This window comes from Plecotus auritus (assembly GCF_963455305.1).
Source record: "Plecotus auritus genome assembly, chromosome: 6".
NCBI classification, from domain to species: Eukaryota; Metazoa; Chordata; class Mammalia; order Chiroptera; family Vespertilionidae; genus Plecotus; species Plecotus auritus.
In genome coordinates, this window is record NC_137773.1 from 60,972,750 (window position 1) to 60,988,241 (window position 15,492).

Genomic DNA, 15,492 nt, shown 5'->3' on the forward strand with positions numbered 1-15,492 from the left:
GGCAGAGTCTGCCTTGGGGCACTACGTTATTATATATATCTTGTTAACTGACGTGACAAGGAAAGGCAGGTGAGAAGGATGACCTAAAGAAGGATAAACCCCATGGAGAGCACTGTTTGAATCCCTTCGTATTTTTAAGGAAACGGCGGTAAAGATGAGCAGCCACGCTGTCCAAGGAAAAGCCGCCCAGAGCCTTGAAGGGAGGCACGTGTGTGGAGGAGTCAACTGTGTGTACAGTACGTAAATGAGCTTCAGGCGTGTCTAGAACCGCTGCCGAGCCATACACTCCCTCCATCCGGTGCGGGGCGAGGGAGAGTGTCCGGAGTACAGTTTGGGGGCCGCAACCTAGGAAACTACAAAGGGCTGTGGGAAAAAGGGATCGTCCAGCGGTGTCTGTAGACAGGGCAGTGGTCTACTTAAGAAGTAACGGGGCAAGCAAAGAAAGGAAAACAATCGGTTCTATGGATAAAGAAATAGGAGCAGGAAAGAAAAATACGGGGATCCCCTGTCAGCGAGCGAGCAGAGCAGAAAGTGATCTCAAAGACTGAGCAGTGACAAGAACTCAGGGATGCCCGTGGCCGTGGGTGGTCCGGTCTCCCCGAAAGGGGTGGGCGTGATGACGTGGCCGGGAGGGGCTCTTCAGGCACCCAGGAAGCGGCGGTGAGGCGCCCGCAGCGCATCTGCTCCCTAACCCCGCATTCCCTCCACCTCCCACCCCCGCGGGACTGGAGCAACCTCCGTGCTCCCAGCAGCGGAGAAGGGAGCTTTGGCTCTCGGGTGATTTACGTGGCGGTGAGCTACGTCCACCTCCACCCTCCCGCCACCCGCTCACCGTCTGCTGGGGGGACGCCTAACGCGTGAGGCTGGTGTGTGAATGAGAAAGAAGGGATGCTGAGGGCTCCTGGAGACCTCCGACCCGTCTAGCTCAGGCCCGCGCAAGCTCCCAGCTCTGGCAGGTGCCTCGGAACCCGCGTACACACCCCTCTTTGATCCCACCGAAGCCAGAAAATTACCCGGGCAACCGCACGGGCGGAGCCCCGGATGTGGTTGCTAAGGCCGCAGCGAGAGGGGCGGGGCCAGTCTCCCGGAGACTGGCGGGGCGGGGGGGGGGGGTCCCTCGGGGGAGGTGCCGTGGCACCATAGAGACGTGGCTGGGTTCGGCGAGATTGAGGGAGAGAGAGGTCGTCTGAGCCGTGGACAGCGCTACTTCCGGTTTCCTCACTTCCGGCTCCGCTGCTCTCCTTGTGGGTGTCGTAGGCTGGGTTGGGAGATCTGTGTCCTCGGCGGTTGGTCAGTGAGAGTCTGTGACAGCTGCATTAGCTCCCCGCCCCCGAGGAGCCGAGGTGCGTGGGGGGAGGGGAAGAAGGAAAAGGCCCAAGCGGCGTTTCCGCTCACTTCTTCCCAAGATTGAGATTCCAGAGAGCAGCGGCAGGAATCGTCCCCGACGTGAGAGCTGCCAGGTGGTTCCCGGCCGACAGGTGAGGGCGGAGCTGGGCCACCTGGAAGGAGGCGGGGGTAGGCTAGCCTGAGTGGTTGACTCTGGCAGATACGTTGCCTTTGGGGTTCCGGACTTTCACAGGGCACCAGTATCCCTAGTCTTTGCCATATCTGCCCCAGTATTCGGCCTTTGGTTTCTGCTCCTTCGTCCCTGAGTGTATCCCCCAAAGCAGCGGGGTCTAGAAGGAGGGCTGGCCCTTCAAGGGGGGCACCCTCTTGGCATTGCATGCATCGGGTGGGAAAAGGGGTTGCAGAATCCAGGTCTTTCTCGATGAAGCCTTCAGGGTTGGTGTCCAGCCTTAACTCCTCTCATCTCCCTGCATCCCCCGCTTCCTCTCTCCCGCAGTGAGCGGAAGGGAGATAGCGATAGTCCCTCCGAGAGGTACTTCGGCCTGTGGTGCAGGGGGAGGAGCCTTGCTTCTGTGGGAGCGTCCAAGAAATGCTGGAGTTGGGAAGGAAGTTGTGCTGTCGTCCTCTCCGTTCCTCTGCCAAGTGACTACTGTTTACGTGTCTAGGAAAAGGAAAGATTTTTTTTTAAGCCCAGTTTGTAGATGCTTTTTCCTTTTATTTTATTATTACTTCCTTTGTTTTGTTCTTATCTCTCTCTTGAGCCCTTTGATCTCAAAAAATGTAGTTTACACTTCTTGCAAATCGTTTAGCCACTCCCCTTTTAGGATTTCTGTGTCCCTCCCTTAGTTTTATCCTAAACTATATAATTTCTCTATCTCGGTTCTTATTTGAGAAGGAGAAGTGGAAGGTTTGCTAGGCTTTTCATAAACTTGGGCTTTCACCTGCAAGGATGTGTTTACGTTTACCATTTAATTAGCTTCATTGGCATGGAAATGTGCACCAGAATTGGTTACTTTTAACAGCAGTCCTGTGTTAAGGCTGCAGGAAATGGCCATTTCATTGCCGCTGTCTCAGAGTGATTACAACACACTATATGATAGTACTGTTTTAATTACACCTTTTCCCCCATATGTCCTGCTTGTTTTCCTTGCTTGACATGACCAACACCCTCTCCTAACCACCACTTCTGACATTCATTATCTGAGAAAATAGAAAGTATTTCTAATTTTATTTTCTGGATTAAAAATCTCTGCCTCACTTTCATTCTTTTTCAAATTATTTTTAATCCTGGGTTATGTCCTAGGATCCCTCTTTTATGAGGTCTGTGACTCAACCCCAACTCTGAAATTATGTGCAAAGTTTTGAGTGCATTTTAGGTGGGGGAGGGTAAAGAGTCTGTTCTTTTTATCATATTCTCAAAGGAGGTATAAAACCTCCAGATAGTGTGTGTGTGTATATGTATGTGTGTGTAAAAATATATATGTATGTATGAATATATATGTGTATGTATATATATATGTATATGAAGTGTGTATATATGTGATATATAACTTCCAGATATATAATCACGGCTTAGTGTCTTGTTGAAGTTAATTAAAATTTTTTTTGTGGGACTGTTATTTTTCTATTGTAGATAGCTTGTTTGGGGAGAGTAGAATGCAGAGATTCTAGCTTTATACTGAAATCTCTACTTCAAAACGTCATGTTTCTAAATTCTTTCCTACACCTAGAGAAGGAAGCAAGACTGCTTACTTTAGTTCCTGATTTGTGGTTTTGAGGTTTCTTTTTAGGGATAGCTTATTTGTAGTTAATGCTGTGGAGATATGTGGATTTATAAATTAATGTGTTTATTAGTTTTTATTTTTTTTATTTGAAAAGAAGTTCATTTATTTAGTCCTAACCCCTAAAATCCCATTTAAATACATATTAAATACCACCAACCTACTACAGTTCAGTGTAAAAAAATTAAATTCTGATTGTAGTTGTTTGCTTTCATTTTCTTGTTTTTCACATGAGGCATCTATTTTGGTCTTTGGCTTGCTAGAAAGGGCAAATAAAATGTTTCAGTAGTGTGCTCTGTAACTTTCAGTATGTTGATGCTTATCTTAACATCCCCTTTCCCACCATTTTATATTAGGTATATTAATAATGTTCTCTTTTGTGAACATTATTACTGTAAATTTGGAGTGCATATTTGAACTTACTGATTTAGTTGTGAAGTGTTTGTTGATCAAGGATTGAAGTTCTAAATGTTTGCACTTGTTTCATAGAATGTTAGAACTTGAAGAGACCTATACAACTCATCATAGTCCATATAGAGTAACCAGTTTCTTCTGCCCACAAAACAAAATAATTTTCCCTCTGTCCAACATCCTCACTGGGGGAGGAGCAGAAAGCATAAATTTATAAAGAGTAAATTGTGCTAAGTTAGTTTTCTTCTAATGTAATGACGAAGTCAGAAGATAGATTCTATCTAACACCAAAACAACAATCAACACTCATTTACTTATTATGTGCCAGGCATTATGCTAAGTGCTTTATATGATTATCTCATCTAATCCTTACAGCATCCTTATAAAGTAGCTAAAATTCCCATTTTTATAGATGAAGAAACTAAATGATTACTAATGAAACTAAATGATTAACTGACACTAAAGTAATCAGAATTACACAGGTGGAGCCAGGATTGAACCTCGGTTGTCTGACTCGAGTTTGAGAGCTCTTAGCTACTGCTCTAGACTGCTTGTACCCATATTTTCTTTAAATCTTTTTTGGCCTAAGTTGGAGGTGTCTCAACTGATTTTGTATCAGATGTTAATAAGATCTTTTCCTTTGTTAATTTACAGTGGATAAACACCTCATTGAAAGTCATACCAAAAAGTAGGACAAAAAGAAATTAATTTGGAGTGTTATTTGGTAGACTTTTCCCATAGGGATGGATATAAGTCTCTTTCTGTGTATTATGGCATATGAGAGTTGAAAAATATGAAAATAAAGATTTTAAGTAATAAATTCAGCATTGTGAGAGTCTGAAGGTATAAATATATTCCAGAATGACAAATTGGGATAGAGTAAGGAATAAATTCAGGATAAGGAGTAAATTCAACAGAGAATTTAAGATAATATGGCTGTAGATGAAAAACTAACAATATATGTACAGACTGGAAAGAGTAGTTCCATATAATATGGAAGATGATGACTTAGGGATAGTCTAAAAATCAGATATGCATCAGCATTAGTTCTAGGGTGTATGAAAAATACTATGAAATAAAAGAATCTAAAACTAATCTTATATTTGGTCTCCACTATCTTTAGGCAGTCTCAGAAGCCACTGAATAGTTCTCGCAGATCCTCAGCTATTCTGTATAAGGCAAAAATATATATTTTCTTTCCTTTATTCCTTTTTTCTTTCTTTATCTATCTAATTATGTTATCAGATAATCTCTACTCCATTATTCCTAGACCTTTGTCTTAGCATGGTTACAGGCAGGTGTTGCTGGAAATTGCTCAAATCTTTTCTGGAAATAAGGCAATATCTTTACCATATTCTCACCAAAGAATTTTTATTTTGTTTCATTTTTGTATGACTATGATAGCAATTGACTAGCAGCTTTTTGATGTTCAAGCTGATCCTCTTTTATCTTTTGGGAAACTGTGACACACTGTCTTTGGAGCGGGATCATAAGAACAGCAGAGTTTAGTGGTGAATCCTAAATCATCCAGGGGAGGGAGTAAGTTGGCCAACTCATTTCTGCTAACATGAGAGAGTGTTTTAGAATAAGTTTTCCAAACTTTTCTGCATCATGGCACACATGGAAAATTATTATATTTGTGTGACAGACTATAGCCAGGCCTCCCTGGCTTCATGAAGGCTGAGGGGTTGGGGAGTGTGGGTCAATATTTCAGCACATACGTAATCCATTCTTGGCACACTGGTTGGAAGGAAAACTTTGCCCTAGAGAAGAAGAATATGTTACTCTTTGTTTAATATCTTCTTCTTATTTAGCATATAATGATTTACAAAGCACTTGCACATATATTTTATTCTTATTCCAGTTATGTCAAGTATTACCATGTTAGAAATGAAGAAATTTGAGATTTTAGATCGAGAGCTTTATATGAGTTCACACACCTAATAAGGGATGGGTCAGGAATTAATATCCCAGGTGGAAAGAGTCCTTGGGCAGTGGCATGTGACCTACAGGGTGGCCAGGACCCTATCTGTTTTGTCTCAGAGTGCTACCTTCAGCAACTAGGGCAGCTCTAGGCACATAGAAGTCCATAATACTAGTAGTTGTCACTTATTGAGTGCTACTCTGGCTAGGCATTAGGCTTTATAAATGCTATCTGTGTATTAGGAATTCTTATTTTCTATTAACAAATAAAGAGACAGGTATAGAACCAGCAGGAATAATTAGTTCAAGGTCACCCAAGTAGTAAAAGGAGAACCACAAGACTCATAATTAAAGTTGCTTGACTCCAAAGCTTGTACTCTTTTCACTGTAGTGACTAAATGATTTCAGGACATTGCAGGGTAGAGATTGGATTCTAATTAAAGTGTGTGCATTGGTAACAAGAGAGTGATGGTGAAAGGGAGATAGGCAAGGGGACTGTTAAGTGTTTCTCTTTAGCAGTTTTGAGGGAGTGTTCTAGAGATGATGCTGTCCAACAGGATTTTCAAGGTGTTTGAGGATGGGCGTGGGGTAGAAGAGAAATGTGCAAAATTCAGAGTAACTTGGATCAGTAGTGCTACAGGTACTACTAACTAAAGGGTTAAAAATGTAGAACCTCTTTATATGTCCCAAAAGTTAATTCTAGATTATTTCTTAAAGGTAGGTTTACAGATTAGTTTTATTGTCCTCTTTCTGCATTTCCTAATTTTTCTATATGACATATTAACTTTAGAAGTAATATATATTTTTGAAATACAAATTCAAATAATATAATAAGCAGATGGAATGAAAATTTCTATTTCTCTAATCCCTCTAGCCCCCACATCCACTCCTAGTTAATTCACAGGTAGTAGTTGGGGATTAGATGAAACACAGAAGGAAGCACTAAACCCATGCTAATATCATGTGGCTATTTAAATTAGTTAAAATAGGATTTAAAAAACTGAGTTCCTTCTCACACCAGCCACATTTTCATGTCCTCAGTAGCCACATGTGGCTAGTGGCTATTTTGGACAGTACAGGTATAGATCATTTCCAATAACATTGGCCAGTCCAGATAAAACTTTAAAATACTATACAATTAGTGACTATTGAACCAAGATTTTAAAATTCTCTGTGTCTAGCAGTTTTTATTTTAGCTGATAAAATATTGCCATGTTCTCTCTCAGCTTTTTGTTTTAACTAAATACAGATGGTCAGAGTCTAATGTTTTTCTGGGATATTTGGGGATTATAGTTAGCTGCTTTTTAAGCATAAAGATGTCAGCTTTTCTAAGAATATGAGTGCTTTCTACCCCCTTTGAGCTCTAGACCTGTATATCTTGCTTTCTAGTTGATACCCTCTTGGATATATTAAAGGTATCTCAAATACAATATGTATATAAAACTAAACTGATTTCCCTCTTACTCCCACATCCAAAACCCCCCCTAAATGCTGGTCCTGTTTCTTTGTTCTTTATTTTAGTGAATAGACTCCATTATCTTTCCAGTTGTAAAATCCAGAAAACTAGGAGTGATTCTTAACAACTCTCTCTCTCCCTGATATATTCAGTCAGGTTTTATTAATCTTACTTTTTATATCTCTTGAATCTGTCCGCTTCTTCCCATTTCTACTGCTACCACTTTAGTTTGTTACTATTATCTTGCCTGAAGGTTTTGGTCCCTTTCTAATCCATTATCCATCCTGAAAGCACAGTGACTTACTTTGAAGCACACGTCTGATTGTCACTCTCCACTCCTGTTTTTTATGGCTTCCCATTGCTTCTAGGGTAAAAATGAAACTCCTTAACAATGCGTAGTCCGTTAGCCTCATCTTTCACCGTGTTCAGCTTAACTCTCCACTTCAACCAAGCTGACCTTTAGTCCTTGTACTTGTCTTGTTTCTTACATTACAAGGCCTTCCCTTGCACATGCTTTTCTCCCTGTCTGGACCACTCTCTCTTTACTTTACCTTCACTTGTTTACTTTCATGCCTCAACTGATGATTTGCTTCCTTAGGGAATACTCCAACCTTCCAGATTAGGTAGTACCATCATACATTTACCACAGTTGCAATTTACATTTGTTTGTGTGATTATATGATTGTCTTTCTTTTCCACTGCTTCCAAACTCCATGAAGACAGTTACCACATCTTTTCTCCCCCTTTTTAAAGATTTTTAAAATTGATTTCTAGAGAGGAAGGGAGAGGGAGAGAGAGAGAAACGTCAGTGTGAGAACAAAGCATGGATTGGTTGCCTCCTGCATGCCTCCTCCCCATCAGGGATTGATCCCACAACCTGGGCATGTGCCCTGACCAGAAATTGAACTGGCAACCTTTGGTGCACTGGACAGCACCCAACCAACTGAGCCATACCCACTTCTTATTTTCCTTTTAGGCTTATAATTGAATCCCTAAGACCTAGCTCAATGCATGAAGACTAAATATTGATTGAATTGCCAAGTTGATGTTACTAAAGATTTCAGTTCATGGATTTTTATAATTAATAGTAGGATTTTGAATATTAATATTTATGAATGTAGTAGTTAATATAGTTGTAGTTAAACTGCCAGTTATACTGTTTTTTCAGTATATAATATGGTTGTAGTTAAACTGCCAGTTATACTGCTTTTTCAGTACTGTATGAAAGTAAATTAGTATTTTAATATAAACTTATTAATTATTGAAAATAGTATAAAATATAGCACAGTATTCTTAGATTATTTTATAATAAAATCATATTTTAGAATAGTTTTAGATTTACAAATTAGAGATAGTATAGAGATCCCTATATACCCCATGCCCAGTTCACCCTGTTATTAACATATTACGTTGGTATGGAACACTTGTCACAATTCATGAACCAATATTTATACATTATTATTAACTAACGTGTTCAGATTGCCTCAATCTTCTCCTAATGTTCCTATTCCAAGATCCCATCCAGGATATCATATTACATTTAGTTGTCATGTGTCCTCTTGGTTTTGAGATGCCTTCTTTCTCAGATGCCTTCTTTTTGATGACAAGATAGTTTTAAGGATTATTGGACAGGTATGATGTAGACTGTCTCTCATTTGGGATTTGCCTGGTGCTTTTCTCATGATTAGACTGGGCAATGTGTTTTTTGGGGGAAGACAACAGAGGTCAAGTGCCATTCTCATATATCAAGGGTAAATACTGTTGCCCTGACCGGTTTGGCTCAGTGGATAGAGCGTCGGCCTGTGGACTGAAGGGTCCGAGGTTCGATTCCTGTCAAGGGCATGTACCTTGGTTGCAGGCACATCCCCGGTGGAGGGTGCGAAGGAGCCACTGATCGATGTTTCTCTCTCATCGATGTTTCTATCTCTCTCCCTTCCTCTCTGTAAAAAAATCAATAAAATATGTTTTTTTTTAAAAAGTAAATACTGTTAATATTGTCTTAACACTGTTGCTGTTAACCTTGATCAACTGGTTTGAGATATTGTTTATCAGGTTTGTCCATTGTAAAGTTACTTTTTCCCCCTCCTCTTTTTTTATAAGAAAGTCACTATGGGAAATGCACATTTAGGAGTGGGGAGTTATGTTCCATCTTCTTAACAGTGGAGTAGTACATAAACTTTTATGAATTCTTATGCAGGGGTGATTTGCCTCATTCCCCCCACTTACTAAATTACTAGATGCCCGGTGCATGGATTTGTGCACTGGTGGGGGCGTGGCCTGCGGGGATCGGCCCTCATCCCGGTCAGACGAGCAGCTGCTCCCACTGCAGGAGTAGCCACTCATCCCGGTCAGCTGAGCGGCTGTGGACCCGCCCTCTGAGCAGCTGCTCCCGTTGTGGGAGCGCTGCTCATCCTGGTCAGCCAAGCAGCGCTCCCGCTGTGGGAGAGCACTGACCACCAGGGGGAAGTTCCTGCATTGAGTGTCTGCCCCTTGGTGGTCATTGCGCATCATAGCGACTGGTTGACTGGTCATTCTGGTCATTCTGCCATTCGGTTGCTGGGCTTTTATATATATAGATTGGATATTTAAGTTATACTTTGAGGTATAATACAGTACTACTTTACTTATTTTGTTGTTTAAACTGTTCCAGTTTGGGCCATTGTGAGCTCTTTCAGTTGGTTCCAATATTCCTTTGACATATTCCCATCATTGTGAGTTTTTTGTTGTTGTTTGATGTGTGTGTTTTTAAGCACCTTTTTACTTTCTGGCACTACAAGATGCTCCAGGCTTATCTTGTATATTTCCTATTTCAGTCCTAGAATCAGCCATTTCTCCAAGGAGCATTGCTGGTTCCCTTTATTGAAGAATGTTATTAGAAACCAAGATCTGGGCACTGTATGTGCTTATTATTATTGGGGTTACTTCTAGGAAACATAAACTAATGCATGTATATACATATCTATGAATATATCTATATATATCTATATTAAGCTATATTCTTACATTATTTACTCTGAGCTTTTTTCAATTGGAAAAAAATTACCTAGGAATATTGCGGGTTTTTTTAGAAGGTTTTGGAATTTAGTAACAGAATTGAAACAGCTCTCCAATTCTCTTGGTTCTTGGTTGACTTCACTTCTAATGTTTTGGAATTTAGCTAGCCATCGATGAAGAATGAGGCCACAGTACACTGAATAATTTAGAGTTCATTTGCAGCTAGTTTTCTTTCAAGGAGTAATTTAGTTTTGAGAGTCTTATCATTTTACTTCTCATTAGTTTCTCTGTAACACAATCTGAGTGGGAAAATAAAAAAGACTTCTTTAAACAGTTAATTTAGTTACGTGGTTAAAAGTTGCTAATGATGGTGTGGATGGGAATAGTTGAATATCTGTTGTTAGGTTGGTTTTTAAATTGTTCCCCATTACTACAGGTAATTGAGAATTACCTCAATTTTTTCTCATACAGTGAGAAATCTAGTTCTCTGTATCTACATTCTATTTACATGAGGTATATATTCTTATATTCTGCATACTTTTTCTAAATTTTCTAAATTTTTGGTTGTGTTTGTTCACTTGTTATAATCAATAGATGCTCATATGATTGTAGACAAGTTTAAACATATACACAAATTATTTTATAATACAACTAGAGGCCTGATGCATGAAATTCATGCAAGAGTAGGTCTTCCTTCCCCTGGCTGCCGGCACCAGCTTCCTTCTGGCACCCAGGACCTGGGCTTCCCTCCGGCCACCAGCAGGCACCCGGGACCTGGGCTTCATTTGCAACCCCAGCTCCGTCCGGAAGGTCATTCAGAAGGACGTCCGATCTAGTTAGCATATTACGCTTTTATTATTATAGATGTAAAGTAGTCCTTACTACTGTAAAGCAAGATAAGGACTAAAGAGTATTGAAGGCTGCTGATTTACATCAGTTGGTTGGGCTTCCCTTCTTAGATGACATTGAGCAGAAACCTGAATGACAGGGAGTGTCATGTGAGAATCTGGGTGGGAGTAAGAACCTTCAAAAAAGAGGAAACAACAAGGGCAAAAATAATATTGGTGTGTTTGAGGAACAGTGCTGAAGGGTTCTCTGGCTGGAACTAAATGTCAGTGAGGACAGAGTAGGAGGAAATGTGGGTTAAGTGGTAGCTAGGAGCTAAGATTGGCTTAACACGGAAATGAGAATGACAGGTAGAAGATGACAAAGTTGGGAGAAGATTTGAAATGTAGTATTCAGGTAGCTTGTAGTTGAAAATATAAGACAAATTAGGTGTTGACACTCTATCTTACAAAGCCACTGTTCTCAAAACTGCCTGGTACTGGCACAAGAACAGACATATAGACCAATGGAACAGAACAGAGAACTCAGAAATAAACCCAAGCCATTATGCTCAGTTAATATTTGACAAAGGAGGCAAGAGCATACAAGACAGTCTCTTCAATAAATGGTGCTGGAAAAATGGGTCAGATACATGCAAAAAAATGAAACTAGATCACCAACTTACACCATACACAAAAACAAACTCAAAATGGTTAAAGGATTTAAGTGTAAGACGGGAAACCATAAAAATCTTAGAAGAGTCCATAGGCAGCAAAATATCAGACATATGTCATAGCAGTATCTTTACTGACACAGCTCCTAGGGCAATGGAAACTAAGGAGAAAAATAAACAAATGGGACTACATCAAAATAAAAAGCTTCTGCACAGCAAAAGAAACCATCAACAAAACAAGAAAGCCCACTGCATGGGAAAACATATTTGCCATTGCTATTTCAGATAAGGATTTAATCTCCAAAATTTACAGGGAACTCATACAACTTAACAAAAGGAAGATAAACAATCTAATAAAAAAATGGGCAAAGGCCTACGTAGACACTTTTCGAAAGAGGACGTACAGAAGGTCAAGAAACATATGAAAGCATGCTCAAAGTCACTAATCATCCGAGAGATGCAAATCAAAACAACAATGAGGTACCATCTCACACCTGTCAGAAAAGCAATCATCAACAAATCAACAAATGACAAGAGCTGGCGAGGATGGGTGAAAAAGGAACACTCGTGCACTGCTGGTGGGAATGCAGACTGGTGTAGCCACTGTGGAAAACAGTATGGAGTTTCTTCAAAAAGTTAAAAATGGAACTGCCATTTGACCCAGTAATCCCACTTCTAGGACTATATCCCAAGAAACCAGAAACACCAATCAGAAAGGATATATGCACCCCTATGTTCATAGCGGCACAATTTACAATAGCTAAGATTTGTAAACAGCCTAAGTGCCCATCAGCAGATGAGTGGATTAAAAAACTGTGGTACATCTACACAATGGAATACTATGCTGCTATAAAAAAGAAGGAACTTTTACCATTTGCAACAGCATGGATGGAACTGGAGAGCATTATGCTAAGCGAAATAAGCCAGTCGAGAAAGATAAATATCACATGATCTCACTCATATGTGGGATATAATGATCAATATACAGGCAGTTCTCAGGTTACATCAGACTCGATGTAAATCGTTTTGTGGTTATGTCGCCATCTCTCATTTATTTAAAAAAAAAAAGTTCCGTCATTTCAATGTATGTACATATGTGCTTTATGTTTTTTATTATTTATTTACCACAAGTAAATGTCAGGAATTGTTATCTTTCTTTAAAATTTTTTTTACTGTTTCACTTTATTACTGCTGTGTATGTGCTCCCTGTGAGTGATGTAGGTGCTTATGTAGGTGGGTTCTGACTTAACAGTGAAAATCGCGTTATGTTGTGCTGTAGGAATGGATCTCCGATGTAACCCGAGGACCTATTGTATAATGAACAAAAATGGATCCAGAGACAAAGTGGCACTGAGCAGACCATCCAACCGTGGGGACAAGGCAGGAGAGGGGCGGTTAGAGATCAACCAAAGGACTTGTATGCATGCATATTAGCATGACCAATGGGCACAGACACTGGGGCAGTGGGGCCTTGCTCTTGGGGGTGGGAGTGGCAGGGGGGGGCGTTAATCAGAGAAAAGGGACATGTAATACTTAAAACAAAAATTATAGGTGGTGACGCTAATAGATTAAAATATTTGGTAAGAAAAATTTGCAGCATAAAATAAAAGTTAAATAGTAAATGGATTTCCATGTACTCATCATCCAGGCTTAATAATTATTTAGATTTTACATTTGCTTTATCCATTCCTTTATAATAATACAGTTTATAATAATACAGTAGATTTGAGGGTCATCTTCCTTTTAAACCATAAAATTGCCAAGATATATAGAAAAAAGAAAAATGAATAAGGCTACAAACGATAACATTTGTGACCATACTACAACTCTGTCTTGATATTGGTCCATTTTAGAAAAGTGTAGTTAGGGTACCTACCCATAGTGACAAAGTTAGGAAGAGTAACTGTATTGGTAAATGCTAGTGTTGATGGGACTACTCCAGTATTTGTCCTCTTGGTCCTGAGCTGAAATTAATGTACTATAATTATAACATCTTTTCATAGCATGTTCAATTTTCCAAGCAATTTCACATTTGATTTTTATAAGAGCTGTATGATATATAGGTGAGATTAATAATCATCCTATATAATAAAAGCCTAATATGCTAAGTGTTTGGTCGTCTGTTCAACCAAAGCATAACATGCTAATGATATGCTAAGGTCACTCAACCACTCACTGTAATGGGCACTGACCACCAGAGGGCAGACAGCCAACTGGTACGTTAGCTTGCTGCTGTGGTCCGGCCGATTGGGACTGAGCAAGATGGGCTGGACATGCCCTGGAGCCCTCCCGCAGGCCCTCCCCAGCTGGCCAACCTCCCGTGTCTCTCCCCAGCCTGATCATATACCACTGGGGTCCCTCAGCCTGGCCTGTGCCCTCTCGCAATCCGGGACCCCTCGGGGGATGTCGGAGAGCTGGTTTCGGCCTGACGGTGGAACAACCGGTCGCTATGACGTGCACTGACCACCGGGGGCAGACGCTCAACACAGGAGCTGCCCCCTGGTGGTCAGTACACCACTCAGCCAGAAGCCGGGCTCACAGCTGGTGAGTGCAGCAAAGGTGACGGGCCACCTCTGTGGCAGCGCTAAGGACGTCCAATGATGACATCCCGGTCCAATGATGAGGGCTCCCCGTCTGTGAATGGGCGCAGGCCAGAATGAGGGATCCCTCTAGTATTTTATAAATGAGGACATTGAAACTTAGGGAAGTAAAGTGACTTATAAAAAGGGGCAGAACTGGTCCTTAAAGTCTTGTCTCCTGATACCTTGCTTAGTTCTCAGGGTCCATGCAGTAGGCTTGTTCACCTAATACTTTTGAACCATATTGAATGAACACTTTATAATAAATGCATTAACCATTTTTTAAAGAAGGCCATATTTTACCAATACAGAAGGCAATTTCAAAGACTATTTGAATTATGAGTTCAATAGAATTGCTTTTTCTTTTTGTAGGCAAAGAAAAATCTCAATAATTTTGTCTGACACAGAAGGCATTTGTGTTTTTTGGTATTGGAACAAACACTATGTGGCCTCTGTTAACATGCACAATCAGTCCACTAAGCACTTCAACTTTCATTATCTGAACTATAACAATTAGAGTAGAGTATTTGGGGCTTATTTTCTTTCACACTGTTTGCTTTCTGCACTTTTTTTTTTCTCTAGAATTGACTGAAATTAAGAATTTAGTCCTTTAGATTAGAAGAAAATATAACCATTATTTGATAGCAGAACAAAATACTGGTTGAATATATGCAGCCAGTGAACTGAGCACTGGAAACATTTCCCTGTATTTTTTAATGAAGTTTCAAGTAACTTTTTTAAATGGTAGATTTAAGAAACAATTAGAAAAACTTTAAGTTTATTATTATACCACTTTATTTTTGCTGGCTCCATGGTAAATTAGATTAAAGAACAATGTTAAATTTGTGTTTTAGAAGATACAAAGCCCTGTACAATTCCAGATGTCTAATTAAGATTAAGACACATTCCTTTCCATCCTTTCTAGAATGTTTCTAAGCATTTTCTAAATTGGGGATTTACCATTAATATTTCCATATGCCATATCTTACATTATTAAGATAGAGGTTTTTAGTATTTGGATCAAATTTTGTAATGTTATGTTTTATTTTCCATGGAGTGTTCACCAATAAATGCAGATTGTCAAATGTAAAGCCTTTTAAAATATGTCAGGTGTATTTTCAGGATTTGAAAAACAAGTAGTGCCAGAAAAAATTACTTGGGCTTTTTTCTTTTAGCCTAGGTCTCGGGCAGCTACAGAAAAGGCTATAGCTTAGGCATTGAATTGACGGGGAGAGAAGAGTCACTGCGCATTCTGAGGGTGAAGATGAAGTTAATAGACATTTGGTTGCCTAATGGACCAGTATAGAGAGTGTTAGGGGAGGGTATGGTATGAGAAGCAGCTGGAGAAGTAGGTAGGGCTCAGATGGTAAGCAGTTTACCAGCCATGTGAAAGCTATTACAGTATGGAGAATGTTGCATGATTATCAGTATTTTGAGCTTTTATATAATAAGACACAGGCTCTGCCTTTCCCTAGCCTCATCTTGTAGAGACTTTCCCCAACA

At 40.1% G+C, this 15,492-nt stretch overlaps 1 protein-coding gene across 1 annotated transcript in view; it reads left to right on the forward strand.

Annotated features, from left to right (window-relative positions):
• The first annotated feature begins 1,235 nt into the window (after positions 1-1,235).
• The window catches only part of ARFIP1 (ARF interacting protein 1), an 83,006-nt gene continuing 68,749 nt past the window's right edge, over positions 1,236-15,492 (forward strand). Inside the window, 1 exon segment of the mRNA XM_080671897.1 lies at positions 1,236-1,478. The gene's annotated coding sequence lies outside the window, so the exon portion shown is untranslated.